The following is a 17,938-nucleotide window of genomic DNA, read 5'->3' as shown; positions in this document are numbered from 1 at the left end:
ATGTCACTCTGAACAGCAGGCCGCAATTGCACAAGTTGCAGAGTTGTCTGTGGCCACACGTGACGTTGTGCTGCACACACCGCAGCAGGACTTCTTCCTGGCACTGGTGGTTCTCTTGTGCACCTAAAAGCAATGGAAGACAGAGGAACATCAGTTATACACCCCAAAAAGTAAAAAAAAACACAAAAATCAACACAATCCCTGCCTCAGCACTCAAGATGGCCACCACCACCCACATGGTCAGTCCACATCAACAGTACACCCCAAAAAAACGAAAAACACACACAAATCACCACAATCCAATGCCATCCAGGATGTTTACATTAAAAAGACCCACAGGCAGACTCAGTCCATGCACCACTCACTACCCCTGGGCAAAAGGCCCCACCAGCAGCCCCCAAAAAAATCGACAAAAACCACAAAATTCAGCACAATCCCAGCCCATCCATGGCCTCAATGATGTTTAAATTCAAGAAGACACCCCACAGAAAGACTAGGCCCATGCACCACTCACTACCCCTGGGCAAAAGGCCCCACCAGCAGCCCCCAAAAAATCGACAAAAACCACAAAATTCAGCACAATCCCAGCCCATCCATGGCCTCAATGATGTTTAAATTCAAGAAGACACCCCACAGAAAGACTAGGCCCATGCACCACTCACTACCCCTGGGCATAATGGATGAAAGCTAGGCAAAATAAGTGCAGGCCTCGGACACTGCCTCTCTTCAAAATGGCCCCTTGAACCCCAAGCACATGTTGCCTGTACCAGCACTCAAGATGGCCACCACCACCCACATGGCCAGTCCACATCAACAGTACACCCCAAAAAAACAAAAAACACACAAAAATCACCACAATCCAATGCCATCCTGGATGTTTACATTAAAAAGACCCCACAGGCAGACTCAGTCCATGCACCACTCACTACCCCTGGGCAAAAGGCCCCACCAGCAGCCCCCAAAAAATCGACAAAACCACAAAATTCAGCACAATCCCAGCCCATCCATGGCCTCAATGATGTTTAAATTCAAGAAGACACCCCACAGAAAGACTAGGCCCATGCACCACTGACTACCCCTGGGCAAAAGGCCCCACCAGCAGCACCAAAAAATCGACAAAAACCACAAGATTCAGCACAATCCCAGCCCATCCATGGCCTCAATGTTGTTTAAATTCAAGAAGACACCCCACAGAAAGACTAGGCCCGTGCACCACTCACTACCCCTGGGCATAATGAAAGCTAGGCAAAATAAGTGCAGGCCTCAGACACTGCCTCTCTTCAAAATGGCCCCTTGAACCCCAAGCACATGTTGCCTGTATCAGCACTCAAGATGGCCACCACCACCCACATGGTCAGTCCACATCAACAGTACACCCCAAAAAAACGAAAAACACACACAAATCACCACAATCCAATGCCATCCAGGATGTTTACATTAAAAAGACCCACAGGCAGACTCAGTCCATGCACCACTCACTACCCCTGGGCAAAAGGCCCCACCAGCAGCCCCCAAAAAAATCGACAAAAACCACAAAATTCAGCACAATCCCAGCCCATCCATGGCCTCAATGATGTTTAAATTCAAGAAGACAACCCACAGAAAGACTAGGCCCATGCACCACTCACTACCCCTAGGCAAAAGGCCCCACCAGCAGCACCAAAAAATCGACAAAAACCACAAAATTCAGCACAATCCCAGCTCATCCATGGCCTCAATGATGTTTAAATTCAAGAAGACACCCCACAGAAAGACTAGGCCCATGCACCACTCACTACCCCTGGGCATAATGGATGAAAGATAGGCAGAATAAGTGCAGGCCTCAGATACTGCCTCTCTTCAAAATGGCCCCTTTAACCCCAAGCACATGTTGCCTGTGCCAGCACTCAAGATGGCCACCACCACCCACATGGCCAGTCCACATCAACAGTACACCCCAAAAAAACGAAAAACACACAAAAATCACAACAATCCAATGCCATCCAGGATGTTTACATTAAAAAGACCCCACAGGCAGACTCAGTCCATGCACCACTCACTACCCCTGGGCAAAAGGCCCCACCAGCAGCCCCCAAAAAATCGACAAAAACCACAAAATTCAGCACAATCCCAGCCCATCCATGGCCTCAATGATGTTTAAATTCAAGAAGACACCCCACAGAAAGACTAGGCCCATGCACCACTCACTACCCCTGGGCAAAAGGCCCCACCAGCAGCACCAAAAATCGATAAAAACCACAAAATTCAGCACAATCCCAGCCCACCCATGGCCTCAATGATGTTTAAATTCAAGAAGACACCCCACAGAAAGACTAGGCCCATGCACCACTCACTACCCCTGGGCATAATGGATGAAAGCTAGGCAAAATAAGTGCAGGCCTCAGACACTGCCTCTCTTCAAAATGGCCCCTTGCACCCCAAGCACATGTTGCCTGTACCAGCACTCAAGATGGCCACCACCACCCACATGGCCAGTCCACATCAACAGTACACCCCAAAAAACGAAAAACACACAAAAATCACCACAATCCAATGCCATCCAGGATGTTTACATTAAAAAGACCCCACATGCAGACTCAGTCCATGCACCACTCACTACCCCTGGGCAAAAGGCCCCAACAGCAGCCCCAAAAAATCGACAAAAAACACAAAATTCAGCACAATCCCAGCCCATCCATGGCCTCAATCATGTTTAAATTCAACAAAACAGTTGTATCATGCACCCATAACCAACCCTGGTCCTACTGGATACTGTGGCTACCCACAATATATTTTATTTGATGTTCTGAAAAAGTTCCAAAATTGTAGTTGCAGCAACTGTAATGCCCCAAACAAACTTACTTGTGAAAGTTGATTTCTAATCCAAAAGTGATCCAAAGAAAGTCAAAAAGGCCTCAAATCCAAATATCCAGCAGCATCCACAAAAAGTAATCCTTCCAGGTCAAGGTCCAAATGAAAGTGAACAACACATGAAGAAAGCACTGGGAGGAGCCTGCTGGACAGGAACAGGAAGTTGGAGACTGTGGGGTACTTCCTTCCTCCCCCCCCCCAAAAATGGACTCCTTGCAAAAAAAAAGTGCAGGCAAATGTCAACCTGAGGAGTGATTCTGATAAAAATCATCATTTTCTGAAGGTTTATGCTGTTTGCTGGTGGATTTCTTGTGCAGAATTGCAAAATCTCTATTTCGCGAGTGCAAGATTGTTGCTGCCCGCCGCACCTACGTGTTCGCAATTGTGAACTCTCGCGATGCGTGCTGTGCAAAGTGGCAAGCCGCGATTACGTATTCGCGGTCGCCAAACTCCCGCGGGATCCCGCAGCAAGATCCAAAATGGCGCAGCACTCGCAAAATATCGAGAAAAACAACTCGGCAAACGCTGAATGACGGAAAGTGAACGCCGCGCACCACGCCGCGCGCCGCAATATTGTATCACCAAGCAAAAAAATTCGCCGCGTGCGGATTTGCGGATTTTCGGCAAAATTCGCAAGAGTTCGCGGATTGCGAATTTGCCGAAAAACCGCGAGCGGAACGGATTTTACACCCATGCTTATTGTAGACAAGAGTTCTTGCCAACAGAAAGATAAAGCTGTATATAGGAGAGAAGTAAAAATGATTCTTGCTCAAGGATTCAAAAGTATTGTTACTACGGCAGCCAAATGTTGTTAGAAGTAAAAAAAAAAAAATGTCAGAAATTGTAGAATGTTACAATATTTTTGCGATTTTCAGCTATTGGCTATCTCCAAGTTTGGATTATTTATTGAAGGAGGTTGTGTTACTTTAAATGGTGCGCTGCAATTCATGTATCAACCACACAAACGGTTCTCCTGTCTGATAACATGTATGCGCTTTAACATTATCATGTATTCAGTTATGTTTTTTACCAAATTTGTGGAGCTGATGGGGAGAAATTTAAATATATAAGAAATCGCATATATGAAGCTCACCCTAACACTCATTAGCACTGACCTGATTATAGCAGTAGTGACTCTTCCACATGAAAGTCCACTTCTGTTTAGGCCAATGGTCTGGTAAAAATCACTATTGCATTGGCCTACATGAACATTTACAGAACCTCCAGCGTTCGGTACAACTATCACGGCAAAAAGTTGAGATTTGAGGTTGGACTGCTCAAATTCTGATTCATAGAAATATAATTTGTGGCATTTTCCATCTGTAAATCCCCACAATATTGCTGTGAAAACCACAATATACCAGGGTCCTCGCCAATAAATAAAAATATGCCAATGTAGCAGGATCCTCGCAGTCCTAAGTTTAAAACATTGGGTTGGGGTCATGGGTGCATCCAGGATAGCTTACAGAGGCGAGTAAATGGAATGTGATGGTCTCCCATAAAACTTTTTGGGTATTCCCAAATATTCATTCTGAATTTGCCTATTGTAATGCTAAAAATAGCGATGTAAGTGTGAACATAGAGTGTGAAATAGCCCAGGTGTAGTCTCAGCAACTGAAAATGAAGGGAGTTCTCCTCGTGTACTTTCTATATCGAGAAAAAGGGCCAAAACATTAAAATTGGAGACGGCCCATTTCCGCCATATTTTTTATTCCTGAACATTGTGCTCAGGAGGTAAACTCTAGCGAGTATTATAAGCAAACGTTTTTCACAGATTTGTGAAACTTTGTGAACCTCGAAAAACGAACATTGTAATGAAAATCATAGGGATATCCAACATTTACTAATGTCCCTGTAAATAAGAATCTGTGAATTAGAAGACGGTTCAGCTTGGCCACTGTGGCCGGAACTTTCTGTCTGAGGGCCAATAGAAGGGGAGTCTGAAGATATCTTGATTTCGCTGCACTTTTGTAAAAATCGCTGCATTTTTACAAAAGTGCCGATTTTGCGGCAAACAGCGAAATCGCGAAATCCTGGAGGGTCTGAGCAACAGAAGTGCAGAAGAGGCAAGAGAGGTGCACAAAGAGACAAAAGAGGTGCATAAAGAAGAGATGTGCAGAAAGGGGGAAGACAAGTGCAGAAAGAGACAACAGGAGTGCAGAAATAAGCAAGATAGGTGTAGAAATAAGCAAGAGAGGTGCAGAAAGATTCAACAGAGGTGCAGAAAGAGGCAGGAGAAGTGCAGAAAGAGGCAAGAGAGGCATAGAAAGAGGGGAGAGGGTGCAGACAAAGGCAAGAGAAGTACACAGAGGCAAGAGGGGTGCAGAAAGAGGCAAGAGAGGTGCAGAAAGAGGCAAGTGAGGTGTAGAAAGAGGCAAGAGTATTGCAGAAATTTCCAAGAGAGGTACAGAAAGAAGCAAGAGAGGTATAGAAAGAAGCAAGAGAAGTGCAGAAAGAAGCAACAGAGGTGCAGAACGAAGCAAGAGGGTTAGAATGAGGCAAGAGGGGTACAGAAGAGGCAAGAGAAGTACAGCAGAAGCAACAGAGGTTCAGAAACAAGCAAGAGAATTGCAGAAACAGGCAGGGGATTTGCAGAAACGGTCCAAAGAGGTGCAGAAAGAGGGCACAGGGGTGCAGACAGAGGCAAGAGAGGTGCAGAAAGAGGCAAGAGTGGTGCAGAAAGAGGCAAGAGAGGTGTAGAAAGAGGCAAGAGTAGTGCAGAAAGAGGCAAGATTGAAGCATACATTTTCAAGAGAGATGCACAAAGAGGCAAGAGAGGTACAGAACGAAGCAAGAGAAGTGCAGAAAGAAGCAACAGAGGTGCAGAAAGAGGCAAGAGGGATGCAGAAAGAGGCAAGAGGGATGCAGAAAGAGGCAAGATGGGTGTAGAAACAGCTAAAAAAGTACAGAAAAAAGCAACTGAGGTGCAGAAAGAGACAAGTGAGGTGTGGAAAGAAGCGATAGAGGTACAGAAAGAAGCAACAGAGGTGCAGAAAGAGGCTAGAGGGTACAGAAAGAGGCAAGAGAAGTACAGAAAGAGGCAAGAGAGTTGCAGAAACAGGCAAAAGGGGTACTGAAAGAAGGTGTGCCAACAGAGGCAAGAGAGGTGCAGAATGAGGGAAGAGGGGTACAGAAAGAGGCAGGATGGTTATAGAAATTTGCAAGAGAGGTGCAGAAAGAAGTATGAGCAGTGCATAATGTACCAACAGAGGTGCAGAAAGAGGCATGGGGGTACAGAAACAGGCAAGAGAAGTGAAGTGAGGAATAGGTTTGAAGTCTCTGAAGTGAATCAAAAAGAGATCAGATCAGCATGTAACAGCCTAGAGAGAACAATGTATGACCTTGCTAGTAGGACCACCCAATAGTCTTCAGTAAAAGAACTTACACTTCAAACTGAAGTTAACACTAAAGAGATAAAGATATTAAAGGGGAATGAGACAATCTGGAAAGATAAAATGGAATCATTAGAAAATAATATGAGAAGAAAGAAGCTCCGGATTTTAAAAATATCAGAAGGTTCAGAGGGGGAAGACCTCAAGGCATTTGTGGCAAGACTCATAAAAACAAGCACACAGATTAAGCCTACGATAAGTGAATTTATGGAGGATATTCAGAAGGCCATAGAGACCCATTCAGAGCATCCCCGGATAAGACTAAACCAAGAAATATTCTTGTAAATTTTAAAACATATAAGATCAAGGAAGAAATTCTAATAAAGGCCTTACAACAGAAAAGTTTAACAATGGATTGAATGACTTTCGAAATCAGATCGGACATTTCCCAAATAACAGCTAATAAGCAGTGGGAATTTGGAAATATGATTGAGCCTTATAAAAAAATGGGGGCCACTGCCCAGTTGAGATGATTTCCGGCTAGTCTTCGGGTGATGCACAACAACAAACTGCATCATTTTAGAATGGTAGAATGGTAGAGGACGCAGCTGAGTTTCTGAAGTCGCTAGAGACAGGGCGGAGCAAGGGTTTTTCTCCAGTGATAACAGGCATCTGATAGTATGTTATTGGGTATCACTGAACTCCCTTGGCCAGGGTTTTCTGTCATTGTCCAGTTTCTCTTCTCCTTTTCTTTTAGACTGCTATGGCGTAATAGTGGAAAGATTGTTATTGGTTTCTTCCTTTTTCTCCTTATCTATTTCTATTTTACTTTAAATTGGTTCCTTAGGCAAGGGGGCCTCCTAAGGCTTAGGACAACATGAATCTAGAGGAGGGTTTCCAAGGGTGGGGGGGGTAGGGGAGTGACAGTTAGGGTTTAGTACATGGGTGAGGGAGCAGTGAGTAAAAAAGACAAAAAATGTAGTCCTCATTGGAAAAGATAAAATCAAGCTTCTAATAAAAAGTTAATGTCTCCAAGGAATATAAAATGACAGCCAGTCAGATAAAGCAGATATAATTTATCTCGGAATGTGAATGGGCTTAGAATGAAACATAGAATGGAGAAGCTGTTGCAATATTTGAAAGATGCCCCGGCCCAGATCATAATCTTACAAGAGACCCATTTAACGAGTGATGAGATGAAAGAGGTCCTCAAATCAAGGAGTTGGATACAAAAAGCGGTATTTACTGATCAGCAGCTTACCATTAGCGGGGTAGCGATTTTAGTGAAAACAAACTCTCAGATAGTAATAGAGCATAGTAAAGTATATAGGGTAGGTAGGTGGGCGATAGCCAAGGTCAGATGTTATGATCAGACATATACAGTGGTTGGCTATTATGGCCCAAATTTAGATGACCCTATCCCATATGAAAATTTGCTGACAGAACTTTTGGATTTCCCTGACCTGTCAGCTTGGCTGGTGATTTAAATATAGTCTTAGATATGAATCTGGATTGCTCAACCAAAAGTAGGGCATTGATAAATAATAAAACGCGATCCTTGATTAAAAACTCAATAGAGGATAGAGGCTGGTGTGACATTTGGAGAGCGAATAAGGGACCCCTTAGGAGTTATACTTTTAACAATAAAATATATGGACATCAATCTAGAATTGATCTATTCATTCACATACACATGTCAGATCACTCAGCCATTACTCTGTCTCTGAAACCCTCAAAGAATGTAGCACAGAAGAGATGGCTAATGGATCGCACTATATCATTTGATGAAGGAAACTTATATTGGAAACCCAAGAGTTTTTTAGGATAATTTGGATACAGCAGCAAGCGGCATAATGTGGGATGCTTATAAAGCCTTTCTAAGGGGGAAAATAATTTCCATTCAATCTCATAAGAATAAACAAAGAAGGGAAGAAATAGCTAGTATAGAGAGAAAGAATTGGCTTTTAGAACAGCAGTTGTCAGATAAAGAGATTGTACAACAACCTGTTGAAGTTTCTATTCAGCCTCTATAAAACGACCTTGCAGGCGTATTGGAAGGTAGATTGCAAGAAAGGTGGCAAGCTAGTAAACTAGCCCACTTTAATTATGGAGAAGGATGTGGCAAACTGCTTGCGTGAAAGACAAAAAAAGATCAGGCAAAACCCTTCATAAAAGAGTTAAAGCAAAAGGGTTCCGGACATTTCATTGAGACAAGTGAGGGTATCCAGGAGGCTTTTCTCAACAAGTATACATGAAGGATTTAAATACAAGAGAGGGGGATGTGGAAGAATGGTTGGGTCAGGATACTCCAAGGAAGATTCCCGATGCCCAAAGGGTAGCTATCAATAGCTCAATAACAGCAGAGGGAATAAGGAAATCTATTAGAGCAGGGAAATCAAATAAAACTGCGCGCCCCGATGGTCTCCCGATCGCGATTTATAAAAAGTTAGAGGACTGTTTAGCTCCTGTAATGGTTAAACTACTATCAAACATCTTTGAAAATGGTAGTGAGATTCCACCGTTTTGGGAGGAGGCCATAATGATGCTGATATTAAAACCTGACAAACCTCCAAATTCCTGGGACTCCTATAGGCCTATCTCTCTACTCAATTCAGAATATAAAATGTTCTCGAAAATGTTGGCGGATAGGCTTAGCAGGGTGGTGGGACACCTACTGCATGAAGATCAGAAAGGCTTTGTGCGAAGCAGGGGAATTAATGACCTTATATACAGCTTAATCTGGGCCATAAATATAGCCACCAAGTACAAATTACCACTGGCAGTGATAACAGTTGACGCGACTAAAGCCTTTGATAGGGTTAATTGGTCCTATTTGCAGAAAATTAAAAAATTATCTAATCTTGGAGAGAATTTTTGTACGGCGGTAGATCTACTTTATAGAAACCCCATAGCTAGAATCGTAGTAAATGGGAACTTGTCAAAATTGTGTAAAATTTTTAGGGGAACTAGGCAAGGGTGCCCCTTATCTCCCCTCTTATTCAATTTCTATATGGAGCACTTTGCAGAAAAGATAAGGAAGCACAAGAGTATTCCTTCTTTTAAGTTTTGAGGGTAGGAGAAAAAAGCGTGTTTATATGCTGATGATTTGGTGGTGTAGTCCTCAGAAGCTGATATCTTCCTTCCGGTGGTCTACGAGTTAGCATCCCAGTTTGGAGCCATCTCAGGCTATGACATAAATGAAAATAACAGTGGTAATGGCCTCGAATATCGATTCTCAGCTACAGTGTATTCAGGAGGAGATGAGATACTTGGGCATTAAGATAGTATCAAAAGTAGATCTAATTCCGGAAGCCAACTTTAATAAGGTAAACAAAGAAGTGGGAAAATTGTTGTTAAGTTGGGCCCATCTTCCATTGACACTATATGGGAGAATAAACTTGCTTGAAATGTCCATCCTCCCCAAATATACCTTTTTGTTTCAGAATATTCCGTTGGCGTTCAAGGAAATTTGGCTTAATAAGGCTCAATCTAAAATCACTAGTTTTATTTGGACATCAAAAGGGTCCGTATTTCAAGGAAGAAGTTGAGGAGGAAATATGATAAAGGGGGGATACGATAGCCAGACCTGTTGTACTATGCATGGGTTTTTCTATTAAAATCAGGGAAAATGATCCTTAGTCTTCTGGATTCTTCAGATCTAGGAAATATGTTATAAAGCAATGCTGCAAGATGTGGAAGGGAGTGAATATAGTTTCACTCACAAATATGGAGACCCGCGCTTCTCTAAAAGAGTGAGACTTAAAAAATCTTGAGGTCTTTTGCGGAAACATGATACAAAATCAGGAGAGAACTGAAATTGAGTTATTACAGTGGAATGGCTCCTATTTGGAACTCCCCTGGTTCACCAGAGTGGTTCAAAGATAGTCTTGCTCTTCCTTTGAAAGATGTTGGTATAATACGTTGGGGTGATTTGATAGTGGATGGAACACTGATCTCATGGGAGAAATGCCCAACAATCAGCTTTCAAGATTCAAATACTTTCAAATAAAAAGGTGGCTCCATTCCGTCGGAGATGGTGTTGGAGTATCTAATGAGCTGGAATCAAAGATGGCGACAAATATCTCCCGGAAAAAAGGGATGGCAACTTGGTATTGGCTCTTATTAGAATTGGCAGACGGAGATTTCAATTTACCATTGTTACTTTGGGAGAAGATCTGGCCGGGAGAGCAGTATGAAGATTTATGGCAAGTATCCTGTAACCTTTTATAATCCACGGTCCGTGCCGCAAATTTAAGGCGGAACCACCTTTTCTGTCTCCACAAAGTTTACTGGTCTCCGTATAAGCTGGCTAAAATGGGGAAAGACCCCACTCAGAGATGCCCAAAGTGTGGTAAGGAAAGAGGAGACACCATTCACATGTTTCTGGAGTGTCCGGTTCTTCAGGAGTTCTGGGAGGATGTGAGTAGTACAATATCTTCTATACTTGGAGACCCACTCCAGGTAAGCACAATTCTTGTTATTTTTGGGATGATGGAGCACTGCGGAGCTATGACGAACAACATTAAAAAATTTATTTTTTTTACTTGATACTCTTGGCCCGCAGAGAAATCTGCAAAAACTGGGTCAAATCTACCCCCCAACAAAAATTGAATGGTTAATGGCAATAAAATACACCAATCAGTTGGACAGATCACCAAGGAGAAAGCAAAATTATTTTTGGCTTCCACATGAGAACTGGGTGAAACAATGTAGTTAAATATAGTCCAATGATTAGGCCTCTATACTATATTGCTGGATTACTCCTTTTGGTGACTTTGCAGCAGTCTCAGCTGAAAAAAAAGTGTTATATGGTTGGAGGTTAATATACATGGTATACAGTGACCCATCCTCGATTTGGAATATAGATCTCTGGCTGGTGCTCATCAAAGGGAGGCCCCGAAGTAAGCTGTACCATTAACTAGTAATCAAGGCTTATGAGGACAAAAAAACAGAGCAGTGCAGAAAGAACCAGCAGAGGTGCAGAAAGAGGTAAGATGGGTGTAGAAGTGTGTGACTCTGTGCATAGATGTTGGAGTGGTTGATTCACTGTGTGTATGGGTTCAAGAGTGCATGTGGGAACAGGTCTGTATGGGTGGGTGAGGGTGTGTATGGGTGTGTTGGTGACGGAATAGGTGTCTTGATGGTACATGTCGAAGTAACTGCATATGTAAAAGGCAGTGTATGTGAGAATTGAAGTATATAAATGACTATACATGAGAGTGATTGTGGGAATGGCTGTATGGATGGGTGTGTACTTGTATCAGTGATTGTACAAGAGAGTAAGTATGCATTTGTTTCTGTTTGAATAAGTGATGTGGTGTGTGTATAACTGTATAGGTCAGTAAATGGAAGTGGGATTCATTCTTTGCATGACTGACTAGGTGTGTGGGTCACTGGATGAGTGGTGGTCTGTGATTGTCTGTGTAGGTGTATGAGTGCTTATGATAGTGTTCTATTGATGAGTGACTGCATGTATGAGTGATTGTATGGGTGAATAAGTGGATGTGTGTGTAGACCTAGATATCGGTAGTAACTGAAATTGGTGTGTTGATGGTTTCGAAAATGGTAGTCTGTATTTTACAATGGCTGTATCAAAGGTTATATTAGAGTGTGAGGCGGTGGATCAGATTTTCACGTGGATGATGTCATCAGTGATGTCACTGACCATGTCATGAATGATGTAATATGTGATTTCATCAGCAGTGCATTGCGGGGGCGCACTAACTTAGGTGAACTAACTATAATAGAGAAATTTCTATGGTTTTGTACGAGAGAAATGTCCAACTAACTATAACGTCCTCTGAAACCTATTGTTTTTTCAGTGAATTTCTAAGGTTTTTAAATGCTAATTTCTAACTCTAACGAGCCTGAAACCTATGGTTTTTTCAGCGAATTTCAAAGTTTTTTTAGCTGCTAATTTCGAATTATAATGTTCATTAAACCTATGTTTTTTAAAGTAATTCTGAATTTTTTTTGTGATAGTTTGTAACTTTAATATCCTAAACATAGTTTTTGTAATTCTTTTTGTTATTAAAATAATAAAATGTCTTCTGTTTTCTTAAATATTAATATATATAATTTTCTTTTGTTGAGAAAAAAGTGAAGTCGAACACCCATTGTGTACCTATCTCAGTGGGTGTGTGAATTCAAACTGCCATATTGCTAAAGTTGTGAAGGATGCACGTTTTAACCAGTCCACTCCACTTACGCTTACAGGGAGGGAACTACAATGCTACATGTCCCAGGTCTTCCCTGTAGTGATCTGCTGATCACATGTCTAGTTGTCAGCATGCCACAGCCACTCCTTCATGGCTGGTGTACACCCACACCACAACCATGCAGCACATGCGTCACAGACATGTGACCCTGCCAATAAAAAGTGCCAGGCACACATGCTCGATGCCATTTCCAGGTATCCGTGTGATTATTATGTTCGTGGCAGCCGAGGTACTTTGGCCGATAAGGACCTCCCGCAACTTGGCGATGACTTGAGGTGCACAGAGTTGGTGGTAGCTTATGCATTTTGGCCGACATGGGCCTCCTGCCACGTGGCAATGATTTGAGCTGCACTGAGTTAGTGCCACCAGAGCTGAGCGGGTGTGCAGCCTGCGATGATGCGTGGGCCTCGTTACATCATCCTGGCAATCAAGACCGGATTTGAATTGTGAGCTAGGCTGGACCTCGTGTATGCCAAAGGCAGCTGGCTGTACAGACATGAATCCTCGGCGCGGTGCAGCAGCATGCGCTGGGGATATGTGCCGTGGAACGCAGCGACGGATGAGGAGGTTGCTCGGGCAGCTGGTGGGCCCTCCTGGAGACACGCCGGTGGCGGCAGGTGAGCATTGAGGTCTGGGTGTGCATGGTCCGGCAGTCATCGCAGGGCGGAGGACTGGTCTGGGGACCAGGCATGGGATGTTTGCGAGAGATGTAGGAATCATGCACACTGCCTGAGAAGTTTGCGACAACATTAGTGTACAGGCCCCGGGGGTCCAGTTTTGCCGGCTCATTGTTGGAATGCGTTTGTTTCTGTTGCGGTGATTGTGTGCAGTGTCAGCAGGGGGCACAAGTAGTACATGTGTGGAGTCAATTGCCAACACGTGCAGGAAGCCTGCTATGGCGTGGTTCCCTTGCTTGGTCTCCAGCTGTTCCTACGCAGTGTGGGTGAAGTGAACATGCAGGTGTATCAAGCTGAAACGAACCGTGATAATTACAGGTTTGATAAATCCTGCATAACGAGACCATAACAGAAGTTGTGTGTGGTTGTAACATTCCTTTTGTTTCCTACAAAAGTTAGGACCACACGAACTTCTGTTACAGTCATGTTGTGCAGGATTGATCATACCTGTAAGCATTCCGGTTTGTCCAAGTGCAATACATTGTACCATATTACGTTTGTGACCATACTAATGCTTGACCATTGTCTTCTTTTATCCAAAAAGTTTCTGAATACGGATTTTTTGGAGTTTCAGGATGATCTACAGTTATTTCGATCCACAAATGATGTTCCCCGCTGGCAATTGCACTCCTTGTTCGATGTTTTTGTGTTGTTAATTTATGTTTTTATAATAAGTACTGTTTTTCCACTACTGTTGACTACTAGACTTCAAGACCTGACGCACCCCCATTTCAGTGACTACAATCTTGGATCTGGAACACAGAGGCGTCAAGCAACGGCTGGGTTGGTTGTGCAGGAATACTATGAATTGAGACGAGCGGGTGGTGCAGATACAGGGGCCCTACGTTGCTTTTGTAGACATACATCCAAGACATGTAAGGAAGTTTAATAGAGCTGGATGTGAGACTCCTCTGACTTTCGCAGCTGTTAGTTGGAAGGTACCTGAGGCCAACAGGTGCAGCACAGCCACAGCTTTGTCTGGGGAAGGATGTTGATTGTCCGCTGTATTGGTACCACCAGCCTGTGGGCAATGTGGCAGTGTGCATCAACTTGGGAATGGGGCTATCATTCTTTCGGCACTTTTGCTGCGCTAAAGTGCCAATAACTCGGCAACAACTCCCCACTATTGGGTTATAGGGTGACTCTAAAACGAGCCCTTCTGTTTATTAGGACTTTGTTGTAGCTACATGCGAATCACAAAAAAAGAGATGAAAAAACAAGAAAAGTGGGCAGAGTACAAACACCCTGACCCCCAAGGCCTGCTCAGGGGATCCCACAAAAAGCCCCAGGGCCCAAAATGTATACTATTTTTTTTTTAAGCGGCTGGGTGCACGAATCCAGATGAAAAAATAGAAAAAACGATGGGGCGTATTGTCAAGGACTTCTTGTTGAGTCATCGGCACTTTAGAGCAGCAAAAGTGGGGAAAGAATTATCATCCAATTCTCAACCTGGTGAAAACTGCCGATATCGCCAGTTTTTCAGCGATAGCTTCCGCAAAAAACATCGCCACGAATGAGAGCGATAACTAATGCTAATGATATGCAGAGTAGGCGTTCCCGTGCAAAGAAAACACAAAAATACCACTTCCCGATATTTTCAATGACCAACCAAATCTACGATGCGATCCAAAAACAGGTGATAAGCCGTGTTAGCAGTAAGAATTTAACAACTGCTTTTTACTGGTGTAAAGCAGGACGACTACCTGCAGTATGAAAGGGAGCTCGGCCCAGAGCAACATCTGAAGACTAACACATGTCAAAGAGCTACTGATCATGCAGCTCCGACACCCAAGAAGGCCACAACCCCGACCGTCACCACCCCCAGGACCTCCCCCCCGGACCACCTCCCCTCCTACCACCGAGGCAGCGCAGAACAGGACAGCGGACCGTCCCAAAACGCCATGGCCCCTCACCCACACAATAGCTGAATGTTGGGAGAGGTAGGAACCAAGTATGTGTGAAGGAGGCAAGTCACCTATCAATAACAATGCACACAATGTCAAGTGTGTCAGTGATGTGCTGTACAAACCTCACTATGCAGAGCACAGACCTCTCCATGTGTACATATACTGCTGGTGCTTGTAGTGTTGTGGACAGTGGATGCAACCATGTTACCTCAGGCAGTGGGGAAGATCTTGTTCATGTAGCTGTGTCGTCCCACCATGTAAGCGGAAGCAGAGTGGTTTGTCCAACGTACACCACTCCAGCATAGGAGTGTGAATAAATAGGCCAGAGTTCTGGGCATGGTTCACTTCTGGGAAGGCCAACGCATCTGCCAGAGGGGCTGCTCTCACCCTGCCATGAGGCCGCTGTCGTGACCGCCGGCCTCCTCGACACAGGCCCCTTGCGAACCCAGCGGCACAGCACCACAGAGTTATGTCTGTACAGACTACTGCCTTCAATGTACACTGCAGACAGCAGGGCTCACAATTCACATCGAGTCGCGGTTTCAGATGACGCAGTCCAGTAGGCAACAGACATTGCTACCAGTGCCGCCTGCCCGGAGCACGCATCATTGCAGGCTGCGCACACGCTGAATGCTTCTGGTGCCACTAACTTTGTGCAGCTCAACTCAACGCCACGTGGCTGTGGGCCCTTGCTGACCGTTGTCTCCGGCCTACACTGCGGACAGCAGGGCTCACAATTCAGATCGAGTTGCGATTGCAGATGACGCAGTCCAGTAGGCAACAGACATTACTACCAATGCAGCCCTCCCGGACCATACATCATTGCTGGCTGTGCACACGCTGGGTGCTTCGTGTACCACTAACTCAGTGCACCACAAGTCACTGCCATGTAGCCTTATTGAGGCACATTTCATAAGGCAAAAGACATTCCTCCCAGTGCGGCCCGCCTGGACCACACATCATCGCTGGTTGTTCAAACGCTGAGTGCTTCAGGTACCACTAACTCAGTGCACCACAAGTCATCACCACGTGAGTGTTGGCCCTTGCTCACCACTGCCTCCGGCCTACACTGTAGTCAGCAGGGCTGACAATTCAGATGTAGTAGTGATTGCAGATGACACAGTCCAGTAGGCAACAGACATTGCTACCAGTGCGGCCCGCCCAGACCACGCATCATCGCTGGCTGCGCACATGCTGAGTGCTTCAGGAACCACTAACTCTGTGCAGCTCAAGTCAACGCCACGTGGCTGTGGGCCCTTGCTGACCGCTGCCTCTGGCCTACACTGAGGTCAGCAGGGCTCACAATTCAAGATTAGTACAGATGCAACTTGTGTAAGAGACTATAATCGGTTAAGAAGACCAAATACTCCCAATCTGTGCAGCTCAGGTCAACGCCATGTCGCTGTGGGCCCTTGCTGACCGCTGCCTCCGGCCTACATTGCAGTCAGCGAGGCTCACAATTCAAATTCAGGCTTGATTCATTAATTGCAGAGTTCAGTAGGCAACAATTGCTCCCAGTGCGGCCCACCCGGGTGACGCATCATCGCTGGCTGTGCACACGCTGAGTGCTTCAGGTGTCACTACCTGTTCAGGTGTCACTAACTGTGCAGCTCAACTCAATGCCAATGCAACTCAATGCCAATGTCACGTGACCGTTGCCTCTGGCCTACACTGCAGTCAGCAGGGCTCACAATTCAAATTCAGTCTTGATTCATTAATGTCAGAGTCCAGTAGGCAACTAACTATAACATCCCTGAAACCTACATATTTCGACAATGTATTCCATACATATTCCATCTTTTGTTCCATACGCCTACAATGCGGTCAGTTGGGCTCACAATTCGAATTCAGTCTTTATTTATTAATTGTAGAGTGAATTGTACTCTATGTCCTTGGATTTTGGGAAGTGACAAAAACCATTCCTCGATGTCCGTGCTGACTATTGCCTTCCATCTACACTGCGGACAGCAGGGCTCACAATTCGGATCAAGTGGTGATTGTAGATGACACAGTCCAATAGGTAAAAGACATTGCTCCCAGTGCGGCCCGCCCGCACCACATGTCATCGCTGGCTGCGCACACGCTGAATGCTTCTGATGCCACTAACTCAGTACACCACAAGTCATTGCCACGTGGCCTTATTGAGGCAGAATTCATTAGGCAAAAGACATTGCTCCCAGTGTGGCCCTCCCAAACCACGTATCATCGCTGGCTGCGCACACGCTGAGCGCTACTGTTGCCACTAACTCAGTGCACCAGAAGTCAACACCACGTCGTTGTGGACCCTTGCTGACCGCTGCCTCCAGACTACACTGTGGCCAGCAGGTCTCACATATATCCAATCCAATCCTGACCTGCAAGGACATGCCATCATCACTGGCTGCACACACGCTGAACTCTTCAGGTGCCATAACTCTGTGCATCACAACTCATGGACCCTTCATGATTGACTTTCGTGCTGTAGACACTGGACGCAACAATGTCACCTCAGGCAGCAGGAATATCCCAAAGGGACATTAACAATTTCTTCACATGAGCAAACTCATCTCTGGTGCCCCTACCTCAGTGCACCACAAGTCATGGACCCTTTACGATACAATCTTTTGTTTGTGATTTAAGATCTGGTGCACCTACCTTAGTGCACCACAAGTCATGGCCCCTTTATGATTGAATCTCTATGTGTGATCTGATGATCACTGTTGAAGTTGTTGCCAGCAACAAGCATTCCCTGAGGGCTGGTTTACACTCACACCACATGCATCCAGCACAGGTGTCACTGGACATGTGACCCTGGTAATAAAAAAGGACATGGCTCACATGCCCGTAGCCAGTTCCACTATCTATCTAACTGTGTCTGTGTGTTCATTATGTATGCATGATGGCCCTGGACCCTACCACATTACATTGTGCTGTTGACTGCGCACGCAACCATGTTACCTCTGGCAGTGGGGAAG

This window comes from Lissotriton helveticus, chromosome 1_1 (assembly GCF_964261635.1).
Source record: "Lissotriton helveticus chromosome 1_1, aLisHel1.1, whole genome shotgun sequence".
NCBI classification, from domain to species: Eukaryota; Metazoa; Chordata; class Amphibia; order Caudata; family Salamandridae; genus Lissotriton; species Lissotriton helveticus.
This window is presented reverse-complemented; position numbering follows the sequence as displayed.